The sequence below is a fragment of the Adiantum capillus-veneris genome, chromosome 21 (genome assembly GCF_014529385.1).
Source record: "Adiantum capillus-veneris isolate H3 chromosome 21, ASM1452938v2, whole genome shotgun sequence".
Lineage (NCBI taxonomy): Eukaryota > Viridiplantae > Streptophyta > Polypodiopsida > Polypodiales > Pteridaceae > Adiantum > Adiantum capillus-veneris.
The window spans coordinates 60,474,561-60,492,934 of record NC_140951.1 but is presented as its reverse complement, the minus strand read 5'-3'; positions in this window follow the sequence as shown (position 1 = coordinate 60,492,934).

Below are 18,374 nucleotides of genomic sequence, written 5' to 3'. Positions count from 1 at the left end.
ATAGGTTGAAAACAACCCTTGTAGCTGAACTCTAGCTGGGGACAAATATTTTAATGCTTTCAACCCCATCTTCACACGTCGACTCATCGTTCATGTTTCTGATCACAAGCGCCGCCACCCACTGTTGCTGCCTCACAATACGCAACCCTTTATCCTGTTCATATCGATCTGGATTCTTGGAAGGAAATTTTGGGCACCCCAGATCGGACTACTTTCAAGCTTACCATCAAGTTTTAAGCGCTAGGTGGAGTCCCTGGCCTCTTCAAGGGTCTCTTTACTATCATGTGCACCCATACCACTCTTTTGCTATAGCACCATATATACACGTCCAAAGACATGTCAGTAAATTAGTATGTTGCTGGCACGACGAGAGAGAAGAGAGGAGAGGAGAAGAAAAAGACAACGCTAGGTGCAATCTCCCCCCGTGCAAGAGTGACCATTTTCCTCTTGCATGTATTTGATTTATAGATTTCTTGAATGGTCAAAGTGAGTACAAACTGGCCGGCCGGTCATAAATGGCCAAAGCTCATAAAAGAGCACTTGAATAATAAAAGATAATATCCTTTTGCAATAGCCTAGCTTGGCCTTTTTTACCTGTTAGCTGCATAAAATATCAAAATATCAATTCCATAACGGGGGGAGGGCAATAGGCATGTATGCCAACTATGGTGTACTTCAGAAACACAAAAAGTGCTTAGAGAGTTTCGTATGTGGGAGGTTGTCCATTGAAATGCGCTAATTTGAGGATATGTCAAACAAGAGCACGGCCAGAAAGATCTGGGTTGTTTGCAGCAGATGCAAAGAGAGGGCATCTCTCCATATGCAATCACCCATGCTTGGATCTTGAAGGCATGTGGCCATGATCGGGGCAAAAGAATTCAGAATCGGATTGTTAATCAAGGGCTGTAGAAAAAAGAGGTGATGCTTGGGAGTGTCAAGATCGACATGTATGTCAAGTGTGGTGTCCTCCAGAAAGCTAATAAGTGCTTGAGGAGCTTTCTATCTAGGAGGTCATCTCTTGGGAATGCATTGATTGTGGCATTTGCCCAACTAAGGGTGATGCAATCACATATGCTTGAGGAGCTCCATGTCCAAAATGCCATCCCTTTGAACACATTGATTGTGGCATATGCACAAAAGGGGTAGCGCAAAGAAGCTAGGGGTTGTTTCCGATGGATGCAAAGCGAGGTTGTTTCTCCATATGAAAACATCTATTCTTGCAGCTTCAAGGCATGGGAGACTATGCAAGAATGATGACATGGGGAAAAGAATTCACGATGGTATTGCCATGCTTTGGAATGCCTTGGTCGACATGTACGCAAAATGTGGTGCTTAAAGGAGCTTCCTGTCTAGAATGTATTCTCTTGGAGAGCTTTCTATTTGGGAGGTTGTCTATTGGAATGCACTAATTGCAAGATATGTCAACAAAGGCATGACCAAAAAGATCTGGGTTGTTTGTAGCAGAAGCAAAGCAAGGGCATTTCTCCATATGCAATCACCTATGCTTAGATCTTGAAGGCATGTGGCATTGATTTGGGAAAAAGCATTCACAATGAGATTGTTAGTCCAGGGTGTTGAAAAAAGTGGCAGTGCTTGGGAGTGTCGGGATCGACATGTTTGTCAAGTGTGGTGTCCTTCAAAAAGCAAAGGCCCAAGAGGGGCATAGACAGGAACCTTTCGGCTATTTCCAGTGGGTGCAAAGCGAGGAGTGCTTGAGGAGCTTTCTATCTGGGAGGTCATCTCTTGGGAATGCACTAATTGTGGCATTTTCCCAACTGAGGCAGATGCAATCACATATGCTTGAGGTGCTCCGTGTCCGAAATGCCATCCCTTCGAACACATTGATTGTGGAATATGCACAAAAGTGGTAGGGCGAGGAAGCTAGGGGTTGTTTTCAGCAGATGCAAAGCGAGGTTGTTTCTCTAGATGAAAACATCTATGCTTGCAGACAAACAATGGTGAGTGAGCTTGAGAAAGTATACAGGACTGGCCCGTTTGGTAAGAGCAAGCGAGCGGGCAAAAAAGTTCACGATGATATTATTAGTCAGGGGTTGTTAAAAGAAAACTTCATTCTTGGCACTGCTTTGGTGTTAACCCTCACGCACATTCCTATCACCTACAACGGACGTCGTATTATTTATTTGGTAGAGTCAAGTATCGGGCTTGTCGGTCCAATAGGAAAAGGGTAAGAGTGATCGCCGATGAGAGGCGCACTCTAACTGGAACATTCAAGGGATTAGTTGGCTAAGCATGGACGCCCAAGTGTGAATGGGGCGAGCTCATATAAAAGTCACCTAAACCTAAAATGCACTCATTCTCTCATTTGTGCAATTGAAGAGTGCTCTTGCTCCATCTCCATCTTCTTGTTCTTCATCTCCTTGTGTGTGTGTGTGTGTGTGTGTATGCGTGAGAGAGAGAGAGAGAGAGAGAGAGTGCGATCAAGCATTTGCGGCGGCATGACGGCGGCGAGGCGGTTGAGCGCGGCGTAGCGGCATCTCCCTCTTCTTCGCGGCGAGGAATCCTCCACGACAGGAGCGTACAGTGGTGAGTGACACACCAACGCCATCTTTGACCTTACTAGTTTAGACTTGTTGTGTGCTTGGAGCCATTTCTGGCTCGCACAAGGTGTATCGGCAAGTTCTTTGCATTGACACGTGCGACACACGCACACATTTTTGGCACCGTTGCCGGGGAATGCCATACACTAAGTTTGAATGGCACTCTGTGTTTCTTTTGTGGTGCAATTTCGATTGTAGGAAAGGTAAGGAAGGAGGGTGTGTGTGTTGAGAAGAAGGATTTTGTGTTGCTACTGTGTATTTCTTTGTTAATGGAGTTTTCAAAGGTACTGTGTTTTTCTTGTTGGAATTAGGGTTGCAGAGAAACACACACAGCTTGGAGAAGACGAAGGAAGCTCAAGGCACACAATAGAGAGTTTGTTACTTAGTGTGCAATGGAAAGATGGATAGCCCTAGAGTGATGGGCGTATATACAATGCACGGGGGAAAAAACCTCCTAAAGAGGGAAATGCCCCGGCGGTCCTAGTGTGTTCACAAACATCACTACCACATGTATATGGTAACAAATCCCCCCTGGAGTGATGCGGTGAACGAGAGCTGGCACATGAGTAAAGGGAAGTGCCATGCCCTGAGGACAGGATCAGTCCACAAAGGGGAGTAAGCCCAAAGCTTTGCGGAAAGCTTTAAGCTTCTCACGAGACAATGCCTTTGTGAAAAGATCTGCAAGGTTGTCCAGTGTTGGCACATAATGCAAGCTGATCTCTCCTGCTGAGAGCCTCTCCCTGACATAGTGGTAATGCACCTCAATGTGCTTTGTGCGAGCATGAAAAACTGGGTTCCTCGCAACTACCAATGCGCTCTGACTGTCAGTGTAGATAGTGTTGGCAGTGTCCTGTCCAACACCCAAATCAGCCATAAGGCATCTGAGCCATACACACTCAACCGTAGCTGTGAAGACTGCCCTGTACTCAGCCTCACAACTCGAAGTGGCCACAGTAGGTTGCTTCTTGCTCAACCATGATATACATGAACTGCCAAGCATGAAACAAAAACCACTTGTGGACACTCGCGTGTCAAAACAACCAGCCCAATCTGAGTCTGAAAAAGCGTGTAAGTATGGCGGCAATGATCCCCCCTTGGGATAAAGCAAGCCAAGATGTAAAGTGCCACTAAGGTAGCGGAAAATCCTCTTGACAGCCTGCCAATGCTTAGACCTTGGGCTATGCATAAATCTGCTAACCTGTGAAACTGCAAACTGAATATCTGACCTCGTGTTGCATACATAAGTGAGGCAGTGACATCAACAGGATCGCCAGCATCATGTAGACTCAACTTCAAACCTGTTTCCATGGGAGTGGCAATAGGTTTGCAATCCTCAAGTCCAAACTTACATAGCAATGTCTCTATGTAACTTTTCTGACACAAGGCAATACCACCATCACACTGCTTAAACTATATACCCAAGTAATGATGCAACAGTCCCAAATCTTTCATCTTGAAAGTAGCATTCAAATCAGCCTTAAATTCAGCAATATGTCTCTCATTTGGTCCAGTGATCAACAAATCATCAACATAAAGAACCACAATGAGAAGTACATCACCCTCACGCTTTACATATAATGTGCTTTCTGTTGGACTGTTTTACAAAAGCCTCGTTTAACCAAATGAGTGTCAGCTTTCTCATACCAAGCACGAGGAGATTGCTTCAACCCATACAAAGCCTTCTTACATCTGCACACTTTGTCCTCTTATCCTTTTATGACAAAACCGCGAGGCTGCGTTACATAAACTTCCTCAAATATGTCACCATTCAAGAAAGTAGTAACAATGTCTGATTGATGTACATCCCAACCATAATGAGCTGCCAATGCACATAGAAAACACACAGTAGTCATACGACAAGTGGGAGCAAAAGTCTCTTCATAATCTATGCCTTTTTGCTGTGCATAACCCTTTGCAACAAGTCGAGGCTTATGGCGATCGATCTCACCATCCGGCTTGCGTTTCAACTTGTAAACCCACTTCGTACCAATGGCCTTTTTTCCAGGAGGCAAATCACATAAAGTCCATGTGTCATTTTCTATAAGTGCATCATATTCTGATTGCATGGCAGCCATCCAATTTCTGAATTTTGTGCTTCATCAAAAGTCAGAGGCTTCTCAACATCATGTAAGCTAGACACAGCCAAAGCATAACAATCTGATGCATAAGATGCATGGCGAGAGCCTAAACGAGTACGACTGGACAAAGGTGCATCCAATTTACTGTCACGCAAAGTGTGCACCAGCCATTTTGGCATACCTCTAGCCTGCTCATTTTCAGCCCTTTCCTCATCAAGTACATCATGTACATCTGCATCAGTAATAGGCTGATCTAAAACATTTTCAAGAACCCCCATAGGTTGTACATTTGCCTCATTGGACCTTAGATTCGTATTTCCACCACTGAAAAGAGGCAACAAAGTGTCATAAATGTCCTGTGAGCTTACATTGTTGTCTCTAGTACATGACAACAAGGGTTGAACAGAATCTTCCACAAACACTACATCCCGAGAAACCAGAATACGTTTTGTTTGTGGATGATACAACCTGTAACCTTTTCTTTCAGCACTATAACCAACAAAAATACATTTGACAGCCTTATCATCCAATTTTCTGCGCTGCACTTGTGGCACCAAAGCATATGCCAAACAGCCAAAAACATGCATGTGATCAATAGAAGGTTTTCTATCATGCCATGCTTCATATGGAGTAATAGACTGCAAAAGCTTTCGTAGGACACCTGTTAAGTACATAAGTGGCACACATAATGGCCTCAAGCCAAAAAGAATGCGGCAACGCTTGACTTTTGACCATACATCATGCCATTTCCGTCAGTGACCTGTTTTTCCTCTCAGCAACACCATTTTGCTGAGGTGTATAAGGCACTGTACATTGGTGTTTTATCCCACGACTAGCCAGAAATGCATTAAATTCATGAGACATATACTCCCCCCCTCGATCGGAATGGAGGGTGCCCATAGTACATTTCGAGACATTTTCAGCCATAGCCAGAAATTGTTTGAAGCACATAAAAACTTTGGACTTTGCTTTAAGCGGAAATACCCATGCATGCCTGGAGTAATCATCAATGAAAGTCACGAAGTACAGGTAATAGCCCAAGGACGGAGTTTGCATGGGCCCACAAACATCACTATGCACAAGCTGCAACCTGCATGTGGCCCGAACTGAACCATCCTTTGGAAACTTAGAATGCTGCATCTTACCCAAAATACAGCCTTCACAAACATGTTTGACAGGTGCTTCAAGAGGTGGCAAAGAAGCAACCATATCAGATTTCTGCAAACTCAGCAAACTGGCAAAATTCATATGACCAAAACGTGCGTGCCAAAGTTTTGCATCTGAAATAGCCCTTGAATCTGCAACAACATTTGCAAAATTTTGTCCACACTTGTCATACAAAGTGAGCTTATACAGCCCACGGCACAAAAGCCCAGATGCAACAATTTCATCACCAAAACTGAGATCATGAACTGTACATCTGTCATCCACAAATTTGACTACAAGTCCAAGTCTAGCAAGTGCGGATACAGACAAGAGATTCTTCTTGATCCCACGTACATAAAGTGCATCAACAAGTGTGAAGGAACTGCCATTAGAAGCAATGAGCAAAATCTTTCCAAGTCCCTGAACTGGATAAGAGGCGTTGTTGGCACAAGTGACTGAATTCCCATGAGGGACAGACTCAAGAGAGGTAAACAATTCACGATGTGAGGTAGTGTGCTTTGTAGCACCACCGTCGAAATACCACACATGTGAATCTGCAGCAACTGACAAGCATGCATCCTGGACATCACGATTGTAAGTGCACTCTGCGCTAAAAGCCCATTCTGCATCAACATCAGCATCACAGTCTCCTTTCACAGAAGACTCAACAATGGCTGCATTTGTAGTGGAACCAGCATTTGCAGTGAAACACTGTGCGCGTATGTCACACGTGTCAATGCAAGGAACTTGCCGATACACCGTGTGCGAGCCACAAATGGCTCCAAGCACACAACAAGCCTAAACTAGGAAGCTCAAAGAAGGCGATGGTGTGTCACTCACCGCTCTACGCTTGCTTCATGGAGGATTCCTCGCCGCGAAGAAGAAGGAGACGCCACTACGCCGCGCTCAACCGCTTCACCGCCGTTGTGCCTTCATAATGCTCGATCGCCCACACACTCCCTCTCTCTCTCTCACACACACACACACAAAGAGATGAAGAAGAAGAAGAAGGAGATGGAGCAAGAGCACTCTTCAATTGCACAAATGAGAGAATGAGTGAATTTTAGGTTTAGTTGACTTTTATATGAGCTCACTCCATTCACACTTGGGCGCCCATGCTTAGCCAACTAATCCCTTGAATGTTCCAGTTAGAGTGCGCCTCTCATCGACGATCACGCTTACCCTTTTCCTATTGGACCGACAAGCCCGGTACCTGACTCTACAAGTAAATAATACAATGTCCGCCGTAGGTTACAACGTCCGTTGTAGGAGATAGGGTGTCCGTGAGCCGTGAGGGTTAACATGCCCCCCTTCCTGATGTAGATTCCGTCCTTGGAAGCTATTGAGTTGAAGCTCGTTCGTCGAGGTGGAAGAGCATTTGAGATGAATGTCCTTAGCCTTGTTCAGTCACTGCAAAATCAAACAACATTGGTACAGTAATTGCATTCTCATAAGCGATTAAAAAGCATATGCAGTTTTAGGCAGACAAATTGATTAGTAACAGAATTTTAAACAATTTGTCAGCAATAAACATTAAATTGCAATATAATCAAATGCATAAACAGATGTAAAGGTAAAAAATTAAACAAGTCTGGGATCGCTAATTTAATGGTCGAAAGGCACTAGAGATCGACTATTAATACCATGGGTAAGCTTCTTAATTTTCTTTGGTCAATTAAGTTGTTTAATCGCGAGAGCCAAGTATTTCATGTTCGAGGGCTGACTAGAGGCTATACCTAGAAGACCTTGTAGTTAAGCTACGATAAAAGGAATTTCTTATGAAATCATCGCCTGACTGATTACCTTTTCTTTGACCCCCCAAAGTCTTTTCACAGTGATTCAATTTTGATGTGTGTGCTTATTTTGTATGCCTTGGGTTTTTTGCTTTTCAAGGAAAAGCGCCCATACTGGGAACCTCTAGGGCTCTAGTACCATAGGCGATACATGTGAGTGAAGTACCCAATCAAGCTGAGATTTCTCTTCCAGCTTAAGATTTTACATTATGGAACTTTGATTTTTGTTTGTTCATTTTCATCATTTTAATTTCGTAACTTTGGGGGGTCGTATAACACTGATACACATCCCCAGGCTCATCACACTAGTAAACTCCCTTTATAATACTTAAGCTAAATGTCAATAGGGTCAAGCCCACTAGAAAGCCCTAGTACATTTCACACAATGCTGCCTAAATCGGATTAAGAACCTAAGTAACCATTGATTATTAAGAAGGCATTCCCCATGGTATTAAGAGAAGATCTCTAACACCTAGCATGGTCAAACTAGCTTAGTCGGACTGCTAGATTTTTAAACCTAGACAAGTGCTTATGACAAAAATTACTTTGAATTTAATGTTTGGTACTAAGCAAATGCGTTGAATATTATGCTACCAATCACAATTAAAGCAGACAAACATGGATGCAAAAAGATAAGGGGCAATGCTAATGGACAAGAAACACCTGTTTGCGTTGATAATTGCACTTGATTTGAACAGTGAGTCGAGATAAAGATTCCATGAAGGTCCAAATCCTAAACACAGCAACACGTTCATGTACACACGCAGAAACACAAAGAATACCTCTAGGAGGCACATCAGTGGGAAAAAAGAACTTTGCTAATCACTCAACTCTAAAACAGAAACACTCCTATCATACTAATCCTGCCTACCCTCCATCACTTGAGTGTTGAGGATCGAAGGTGTTTTATGGTATAGGTTTCTGTTTCAGTGCACCATATGCGAATGTGTAGACATGGTCAATGTTTTGACTTTTATTGTGCACACTCGTTTGCTAATTACTCTTGCTCTTTATTATTTTTGTTTTTTGTGAGTATATGGCTTTATATGTACATTCCCTAAGATTGGGAGATATAGAGGTCAGGGAGGAAGGTTGAGAGGGGAGCAAGTGAATGATGACTGTCAGCAAACACTCCCCCCTTCCTTAGGTAGATCATACCATTTGAAATGAGCTCGTCACCCTTTGAAACCAATCGTTCCAGCTGGTAATAGGTGGGGATTTTTGCCAATAGTTTTCTATTACCTTAGGTGCCTCGTCGAGTTGCAAGGGTGGTAAGGTACTCTCCCAGGATCGAACTTGAAGTGGTTCATCAGGTGATTCTTGAACACTGGGAGGTGTGGATTCCTTTGTAGCTTCATGGAGGTCCACTATTGTAGGTGGAGGCTGTGTAGAAGCTTTTACCTCTATGGATGTATTACATGAGGAGCTAGAAGCTTTATCCGTTTTTTCTATGGTTGAGTTGAGCAAAACAAGCCTTTCTCGCTTGGGAACCCATACTAGCTCCGGATCCGGTGTATAGTGTTCTGTGATTTTCCCTTTCCCACGATCTTTCATCGGCTTTGTCATCAGAGGGTTTGACTCACATGGGTCACGTGACAGGTAAGAACACAATCTACGTTTTGGCACCCAGATTTGATAATTTCCTTGATAGTAGCCTTGGGCTTCCAATAGTCGTTTAGGTATCCACCGCCACGTTTTCTTACATTTCTTGGAGCGTGTGGGACGTTTCTTACAAGGCTTTTGTTTTTTAGCACTATCTATGGTCGCTAAAGAGGCTTTAGGGACCCACTTGTATGTTTTCTTCGTTCTTTTAGGATGAGTCTTGTCAGAAGATATATGCATTGCTTGTAGCATATTTAAGGGTACATGCATTTCATCCCCCTCAGGTGTTACCCAGGTCATCCCCCTATTTCCCCAAGTGTCTATGGTTGCTGCTAGGTGGACCCAATCCACATTGTCGGACTTAGTCATCCCAGGTAGTACATCCATATAAGGAGAATCTTCCCCAACATCAGTGTCCGCTTTACACGTGTAACAATACTGCAATGGGGCCGAGTGAACTGTGGTGTCAGATCTATGATCAATTATAAACATGTTTCCTAGAGGATGTGCTCGATCCGTCACAAGATCCACTCGAATGACAGAATCTTGGAACTGCAAGTAGACATGGTTTTTAGACCAGTCATGCACCATTTTTGCTTCCCTCATGAAAGGACGTCCTAAGATCATCTCCGATGCCATAGTGTGTTTGGAGAAATCCATAACAATAAAGGTAATCCTTATTTTATGTCCAAAGACCTTGATCTTGAGATCTTCTAGCATCCCAATAGGTTTAACAATAGACCCATTGGCCATCTTCACTACTATGGTTGTGGTCGCAAGGTGAGGTCTTCCCATAGTTTCCCAGCAATTTTTAGTCACAATGCTAATCCCAACGCCACCATCAAGGATTCCCTTCACAGTTAATCCCTTAGTAGTGATTGGTATAGTCGCATTGGATTCCTCACCCTCAAAGTATTGTCCCAACTTGTTAACAGGTATTTCTATAACAAGGTTCTCATCTAGGTTCGGTTGTGGATCTATGTATTCCTCCTCTATTGGCGTCTCCCCAGCTCCATCCATCTGTGCAAATTGTGGTAGCCCAAACTTTAGTTCTCCATTGAGGAAGTCTCGAAGAGCTGAGACTAGCTCGGGGTCTTTATATAGTTTGGACATGATGGTGGTTCTAACTTCTGAAGACATGAAATCCATCAATTTGGCAATGTTTAACGGAACCTTTTGGCATTGAGCCCCTTGACGTGGGGAAGATGGGATTTCCATTTCTTCGATAGGATCAGGTAGTCCCTCTGTAAACATTCTTTCCATCAAGAAGTGAGTACGCTCACTTTCCCATGACTTTAAGTCACTTTCTTCTTGGATGACACTAGGTATGTCCAAGGGTCTATGGACTTGGTGAGGTTGTTGTTGCGTGGGGAACACGGTGTCTGTAATTTGGATCTTCCTAGGTGCTGGTTCTAGATCCCTTTGGGTATCTTCTACCAAACTCCTTAATTGCTTGACTCGCTCAATCTCCTCTGTAGGGTTTGGGTAAATTCCTATCTTCTTTTTGGATCCTGTCCATTGTGGCTCATGAAGATCTTCCTTGTTGGTTTCTATGTTAGTGGTCGTTTTGGTCTCCATGGTTTCACCTGAATCAGAATCTTCTTCAGCGTCGTTTATATATACGGGGTCGTCACCAGTCCCTATGTTGGTCTTTGAACTGGGGTCTGACTTCGTTGCTTTTTGCGATCTCTTTCTTCGTGTTTTCTTCTTTTTCTGAGATTGGGCAATTGATGCCGTGTCTCTTTCCTCAAGAATATAATTTTGTTTTTGGAGCATCGATCGTGTGAGTACGTTTACTGGTACCACGGGTGTACTTGGTGATGGCTCCTCGGTAACTTCAATCAAGTTTAATGGCGTCATCTTCGGTGCATTTGGATTATTTGGACAGTGGGCAATCAAATGATCTACGCCACATCGATTACACATGAGTATCGGCATTGTAGACGTGCTCGCTTGATTGGTTTGCATTAGTGTGGCGTTCTTTTGTATCCTAATAGGACACTCGGCTACACGATGTGGACCTCCACACTCATAGCATTGAAGAGGTGGTCTCTTAGCGGTGTAATTGATATTTTGGCCTCTTGCCGCAAGAGCAGCTACTTGATATACAGGTTTGACTTGTCCCCAATATTCCTCCATGTAGTATTGTGGACTTTCTTCAAGCACATCCATCCCATAGGCGATATTAGGATCTATATCTTCCTCATAGACTTCCAAACAAGAAATAGATGACTCACAACCCACTTGATTCACAGAAGTGATTCTCGGATGTGGTGGTTGCGGTACTAGCACTGGAGGTGGTAAGGGTGTTGTTTGGAGAACATTTTGGGCCCTAGGGACCATATGTTGTGATGTTTGTTCAAGAGGTGGGGCCGGCATCAATGCAGGCACTCGAGGTGTGTCTGTCCATGCTAAGGTTGGTCTATTGGCCATCGCGCGCTTAAATACTATGCAATCCTTAGCTTGATGACCATACCTTCCACATGCATTGCAGTTCCCATTGAATTTTACTCTAAAAGTAGGGCATTCACTGGTACTATGCGGTCCATAGCATACTGAGCACCATTGCTGCTCCCTTCTTGGATACATATGATTGTTTTGCGGAGCACGATTGTCTCTAAGACTCTCTTGAATAGCCTTGGCGAGATCTGCTAAAGTCATCTCAGATATCTTTGGCTCCTTAGCAATAGGCTTTAGGGTCATTGGCTGATGCCCTGATGCTTGCGAGCTAATAGATTTAGGCTCAACAGACACTCTTTCTCCTTGAATCATTAAATTATCCTCCAATTGGATCGCATTGGTGGTGACTGCTTCCCAAGTGGTGATACCTCTAATGACTAGGCCATTGTAGATATCCTCATGTCGTAATCCCCTAATGAATCTATCAAGCAATTGGTTATTGTTGAAGCGCTCATTTGGATTACAACGAGAATTCAAATGCTTCAAGCGACTTATAAAGTCTCTCACCGACTCTCCTTCCTCTCGTTGGGCTTTATGGAGCTGAGAGGCTACACCCCAAAGTACTCCCTCTCGTATGTATTCTTTTAAGAACAGTCTCCTAAGAGTAGGGTAAATCGTTTTTTCTTCCACCCTTAGGGTTCTATACCAATCCCCAGCCTTTCTACTTAAGGTTAGGCTTAAAGCATTGCTCTTATGTAGGTCATTGCGTTCTCCTAGAGAATCGCATATTTGTTCAAACACTTCGATATGCTTTCTCACATCCCCGTCTCCACTAAATTTTTGTGTGAGCTTGGCTATTTGTACTGCCTTACTTCTAGGCTCTCTATCAGGAGCGTTACGCATATGCTCAGCAATAGATCGACCAATAGCTTGAGCAAATGTTGCCAAGTCACCTAAGTGAGCAGGCACCGTGGGTGAAGGTGCTCCAGAGACTACATGTGGAGTAGGTATTGGCATTGGGCTTGGCGCATAGGAAGCCCTTGGGTTCCACGTTGGGTACGATGTTGTGCCATGTGGTGGTCCATTGTTCATATGGGTGGTTCTAGGCATAGCAGACGTCGGATGTGACATGCTAATGCTAGCCGGTATAGTCCCATGGAAATAAGAACTTGTGTATTGTGGTTGTGGAGCATAGGTAGTTGAAACAATGGGAGGGGTAGGGACTACATGAGTGTGAGCCATAGGTGCATACGATTGGTACACACTTGTAGGTACTGTTGCAGACAATGAGCTACCATGTAGTGGTGCTTTACTAACAAATGAGGTCCATGGCGTGTTTCTCGGCATGCCCATCATTGGGGTAGGCATGGTAGCCATGGTGTCATCAAGGGAAAGATGAGCTAGACTTGGAAAAGTAAAGCTATCACTTGTGGGCTCAGATTGCATTGAGACCCCTGGCGAAACAACATATGGGGGATCGATGGGACTCACTGGAGGAGTCTCCATTTGTGATAGAGTGGGTTGTTTCCCTTTGCCCGTGTCTAAAAAATCGCATAGGACTTGTCGAAGGTATGTTTATCCCTCGATTTTGCCTCTCGGACTGGATAATCCTATGGATGACATTGCAGATCATGTGTTGTTGTTCCTCTAGACTAGTGGCACTAGATGTGGATTGTACAACTTCTAACCAACCCACATGGTATGTGTAGCCCATGTATAGGTCAGTCAAAGTCTCCATGTGTAGTTCATATTCCCAATTTTCATTGAGAAATACCCCGTCCAAACTTGGTGTACTAGAGGGTTGCCGTGAGCTGGTGGATGCAATGTTGCTTCCCGTGTTTTGACTTTTAGTCACCGCTACCTTAGAGGAGACTTTGGAAGGTGATCTCGGTAGGGCCCTCATTAAATGAGGTAGGTAGAATGTCCACGTGGACACTTTGAGGGAGTGTGGGGTCTACAGGAGATGTGAATGGTGATTCTACTTCCCCACCCCCTTCGTTTACTTCACTAGCCGTAGGTTCAGAGCGCGTAGCTCTACTAAAAGTTTCCATCAAACGGCTAAAAACACTAGTTCCAGGTTGTTGGGCCCAGCTAGGTACGGTTTCATTTGTTTCCCCGGGGCTTTGTGTAAGATGCTCTTCCATAATATCGTAGTCAGAGGAAGAGTCACCAGCCGCTATATTTGGGTCTTGGGTTGCACTACCTTGGGTCCCCGCCGAGGGCGTAGACCCTAGCGTGGAAGGATAATGAGTACCCCGTAAATCGAAGCACTAGCTAGTTGTTCAGACTCTAGCACACGACCAGAGCGTAGATACATGTGCTTTGGGTGCCCTACAAGTGTCGGCAAGTACCCTCAAAGGTTACTTGCTTTGTTTTGTGGGTGTTTTGCATGTCGTTAACTACATGATTTTTTTTTGTTTTTGATGTTTTTTTTTAATGTTTGATTTTTTTTAATGTTTGATTTTTTTTTATTAAAGTGTGTGATAGCTCGAAACGAGCGTATCAATTAGAGGGTCGCTGTGTGCTTTACAACACAATTTTCGGGCATCTGACGTTCTGTTGGTCCTCAAAAAATCGAGAATAAACAGAGAATAAACACAGAACCTTTGAAATCTCTATTAACAAAGAAAACTAACTACTTTAATACACAGAGAATAAACACAGAACCTTTGAAAACTCCATTAATTAAAAAAACACACAGTATAACACCAAATCCCTCTTCTCAACACACACACACACACACACACACACACACACTCCTTCCTTACCTTTCCTACAATAGAAATTGCACCACGGAGAAGCACAGAGTGCTACTTGAGCTTGGTGTATGGCATTCCCCGGCAACGGCGCCAAAAATGTGCCCGTATGCCGCACATGTCAATGCAAGGAACTTGCCGATACACCGTGTGCGAGCCACAAATGGCTCCAAGCACACAACAAGCCTAAACTAGTAAGCTCAAAGAAGGCGATGGTGTGTCACTCACCGCCCTACGCTTGCTTCGTGGAGGAGGATTCCTCGCCGCGAAGAAGAAGGAGATGCCGCTATGCCGCGCTCAACCGCTTCACCGCCGTTGTGCCTTCGTAATGCTCCATCGCCCACACACTCCCTCTCTCTCCCTCTCTCACTCTCTCTCTCTCTCTCTCTCACACACACACACACACACACACACACACACACAAAGAGATGAAGAAGAAGAAGAAGGAGATGGAGCAAGAGCACTCTTCAATTGCACAAATGAGAGAATGAGTGAATTTTAGGTTTAGTTGACTTTTATATGAGCTCACCCCATTCACACTTGGGAGCCCATGCTTAGCCAACTAATCCCTTGAATGTTCCAATTAGAGTGCGCCTCTCATTGACGATCACTCTTATCCTTTTCCTATTGGACCGACAAGCCCGGTACCTGACTCTACAAGCAAATAATACAATGTCCGCCGTAGGTTACAACGTCCGTCGTAGGTGATAGGGTGTCCGTGAGCCGTGAGGGTTAACAAATACCCTCTTTCTTCTTAGCCTCTTTGGCCTTCAGTTTAGGACACGACTTGATCAAGTGATCATTGGCTTTACAATAATGGCAATGCATCTTCTTTTTGCCCTTATCACCAGAATTGCCAGACGATGTACTGCCAGCAGAAGCATTAGGAACATAATTTTTGCCACTCGCAGCAGAACCATAAGAAGTGGCTGCATTACTGTTACCACTCTTTTCTTTGAGAAGCAATAAAAGCCTGTTCAACTGCACGTTGCCTAGTCCTGTTTTTTCTAGAAAGTGACTCTTGCAACAGCAATGTGCATAATGCATCAAACTTGACAACTTCTGGATTTCCTTGGGTCATAAGTCTCCAAGTACTAGCAAAAGTCTGGTAAGAATCTGGTAAGGCATCAAGAACAGTCTGCACAAGGGAACTGTTTGAAATGACTTCACCTGCAGAAATAAGCTGCTCATTGATATCCTTGACACTAGCAAGGAAAGTGTCCATATCATCTTCCTCATGCATAATCTTCGACTCCAGCTCTTTACGCAGCAAAGCAATTTTAGCCTCATTGCGGCTTGCATAAAGACCTGCTAAAATATCCCAAGCCTGTTTTGCAGATTTTGCTGAACGGATGTGAGGAACAATGGTGCGCTTCACAGACAACGCAATCAATGCATGAGCCTGCGCATCCTTAACATCCCAACGAGCTTGTTCTACCGTAGGCAAAACAACTCTAACAGCTGCAATCCTTGCAGCAAGACCTGCAACATCCTCAACATCGCCTACATCCTCAGAACCAGGACGTACATCAATGCCCTGCACAATGTTCCAAACACCCTTTGACACAAGAACATGTTGCATCATATAAGCCCACATAGGGTAGTTGTCCCCATCCAACCTGTCCTCAACAGCAAACATCTTGAACACATATGTGTTGTTGTTGTCAGCCATGGTAAATGTTGCACCTGATGTGAAAACTGCCCGAAAATAGGAGAAATGGAGCGGGAACAACCTGTGCTATATAGCACAAACCGTAGAAGACTATAAGGCACCTGTTATGCAGGAAACGGCACTGACAGAATTTCTGCACAAAATGACGAAATAGCCTGTGCAGTACTGCCTGTAGTGGAAACGGAGGTCGAAATGAGCCCTGCGAACGCTCGCCAAAGCTCACTGAAATCGGAGAAAGTGAGCAGGCGTGTGCTGGAGCAGCTGGTGACTAAGCCCGGGAGGACATGACCTGCTCTGATACCAATTGTTGGAATTAGGGTTGCAAAGAAACACACACAGCTTGGAGAAGACGAAGGAAGCTCAAGGCACACAATAGAGAGTTTGTTACTTAGTGTGCAATGGAAAGATGGATAGCCCTAGAGTGATGGGCGTATATACAATGCACGGGGGAAAAAACCTCCTAAAGAGGGAAAAAATGCCCCGACGGTCCTAGTGTGTTCACACACATTACTACCACATGTATATGGTAACATTTCTCTGTGATATTAAGGTCTTAGTATTAAGGTTGTTAGTTCTGTGTAATGCAAAGTACAGTAAGTAGGAGGTAGATCTGTGAGAGCTAATGAAGTGTGTTAGTGTGTAACAGTAGGTGTATTAGTTGTAAGTAGGTAGGTAGAGTGTGTGTGTGCTCGCACGCAGGCCGCGGCGACCTTATCCTAAAAATAAAAATTAAAAAATAAAAAATAAAATTTAAAGGTAGGACCTGGATTGGGAATATCTCCCAGACCCAAGCCCAAGTTCACGCTCAAGCTCAGGCCTCAATCGCCCTTTGAAATTATGTATTTTAGCTTCAGACGTAGCTAAAAATCGACCTTTTTTTAAAGGACCAACAGAGCTTCAGGTGACCGAACGTTGTGCTGTAAAGCACACTGCGACCCTCTGAGTGATACGCTCGTTTTGAGCTATCACACTCTTTAATAAAAAAACCGATCATTCAAAAATATTAAAAAACATAAAAAAACGAGTGAAAACGGACGCCTAAAAAAGTAGGCGGTTAACCTTCGAGGTTATTCGCCGACGCTTGTAGGGTTCCAAAGGCACATGCATCTGCGCTCTAGTTGTGTGCTAGAGACGGAGCAACTAGAGAGAATTTTAACTTACGCGAGTTCTCAATATCCACCTACCTTAGGTTCCGGGCTCTCGGCGGGGACCCAAGGTAGTACAAACCAAGACCCAAACATAGCGGCTAGTGACTCTTCCTCTGACTACGACGTCATGGAGGGTTTCCTAATGCCTAATCTCGATAGCTCAAGCCAAGAAATGCATGCCATGGGCCCGCGGTCCGGGCCGAGCGTGCTTAGCTGCTTGAAGGAAACCTTTAGTAGAGCCACTCGCTCCAAACATGGAGCTAATGATGTAAATGAGGGGGGTGGGGAAGTAAATTCTCCATTCATGACCAACGTAGACCATATGCCCTTAGAGAATATGCTTCATTCACTGCACCTCCTGACTCTTCAGAGTTATTTCCCTCTGAGGTCATATTACCCGATGGTAGAAGCCTTGCCGAAGTGCAAGAGGTTGAGCGATATATCATTGCAGCAAGGGAAAAGGAAATTGAGAGCTTACGCAAAGCGGAGCAACGAAGAGAGTTAAAATCGAAAGCTCCTATGTCAATATCTTTGCTAGGAGAGAAATCGAGTGCTCCTGACTTAGCAACCGCTAAGGGCCAACCCCTAGAAAGCAACATTGCATCTAGCTCAAAGGACTCCCCTAGCACCTCAATTCTAGATGGAGCGTTCTTAAATGAGAACTGGAAGTATGAACTACAAACAGAAACTCTGACCGACCTATACACATGTCACACCTATCACATGGGTTGGTTAGATGTCCTACAATCCACAATGGGTGCTACTAGTGTGGAGGATCAACAACAAAGAGTTTGTGAGGTCATCCATAGGATCATTGAGTTAGAGAGACTGAACAAGGGGATCCACATGCCTTCAACGGGTCTCATGAGATTCTTGGATACAAGAAAGGCTAAACAACCGACCTTATCTCAAATGGAGACTCCCTCGGTAAGTCCGATGGGTCCCCCATATGTTGTCTCGCCAGGGGTCTCAGTGCAATCTGATCCCACAAGTGATAGTTTTACCTTTCCAAGTCTAGCTCATCTTTCCCTTGATAACACCACGGCTACCATGCCTACCCCAATGATGGGCATGCCGAGAAACAAGCCATGGACCTCATTTGTTAGTAAAGCACCGCTACATGGTAGCTCAATGCCTGCAACAGTACCTACAAGTGTGTACCAATCGTATGCACCTATGGGTCATCGCACTTATGTAGCCCCTACCCCTCCCATTGTTTCA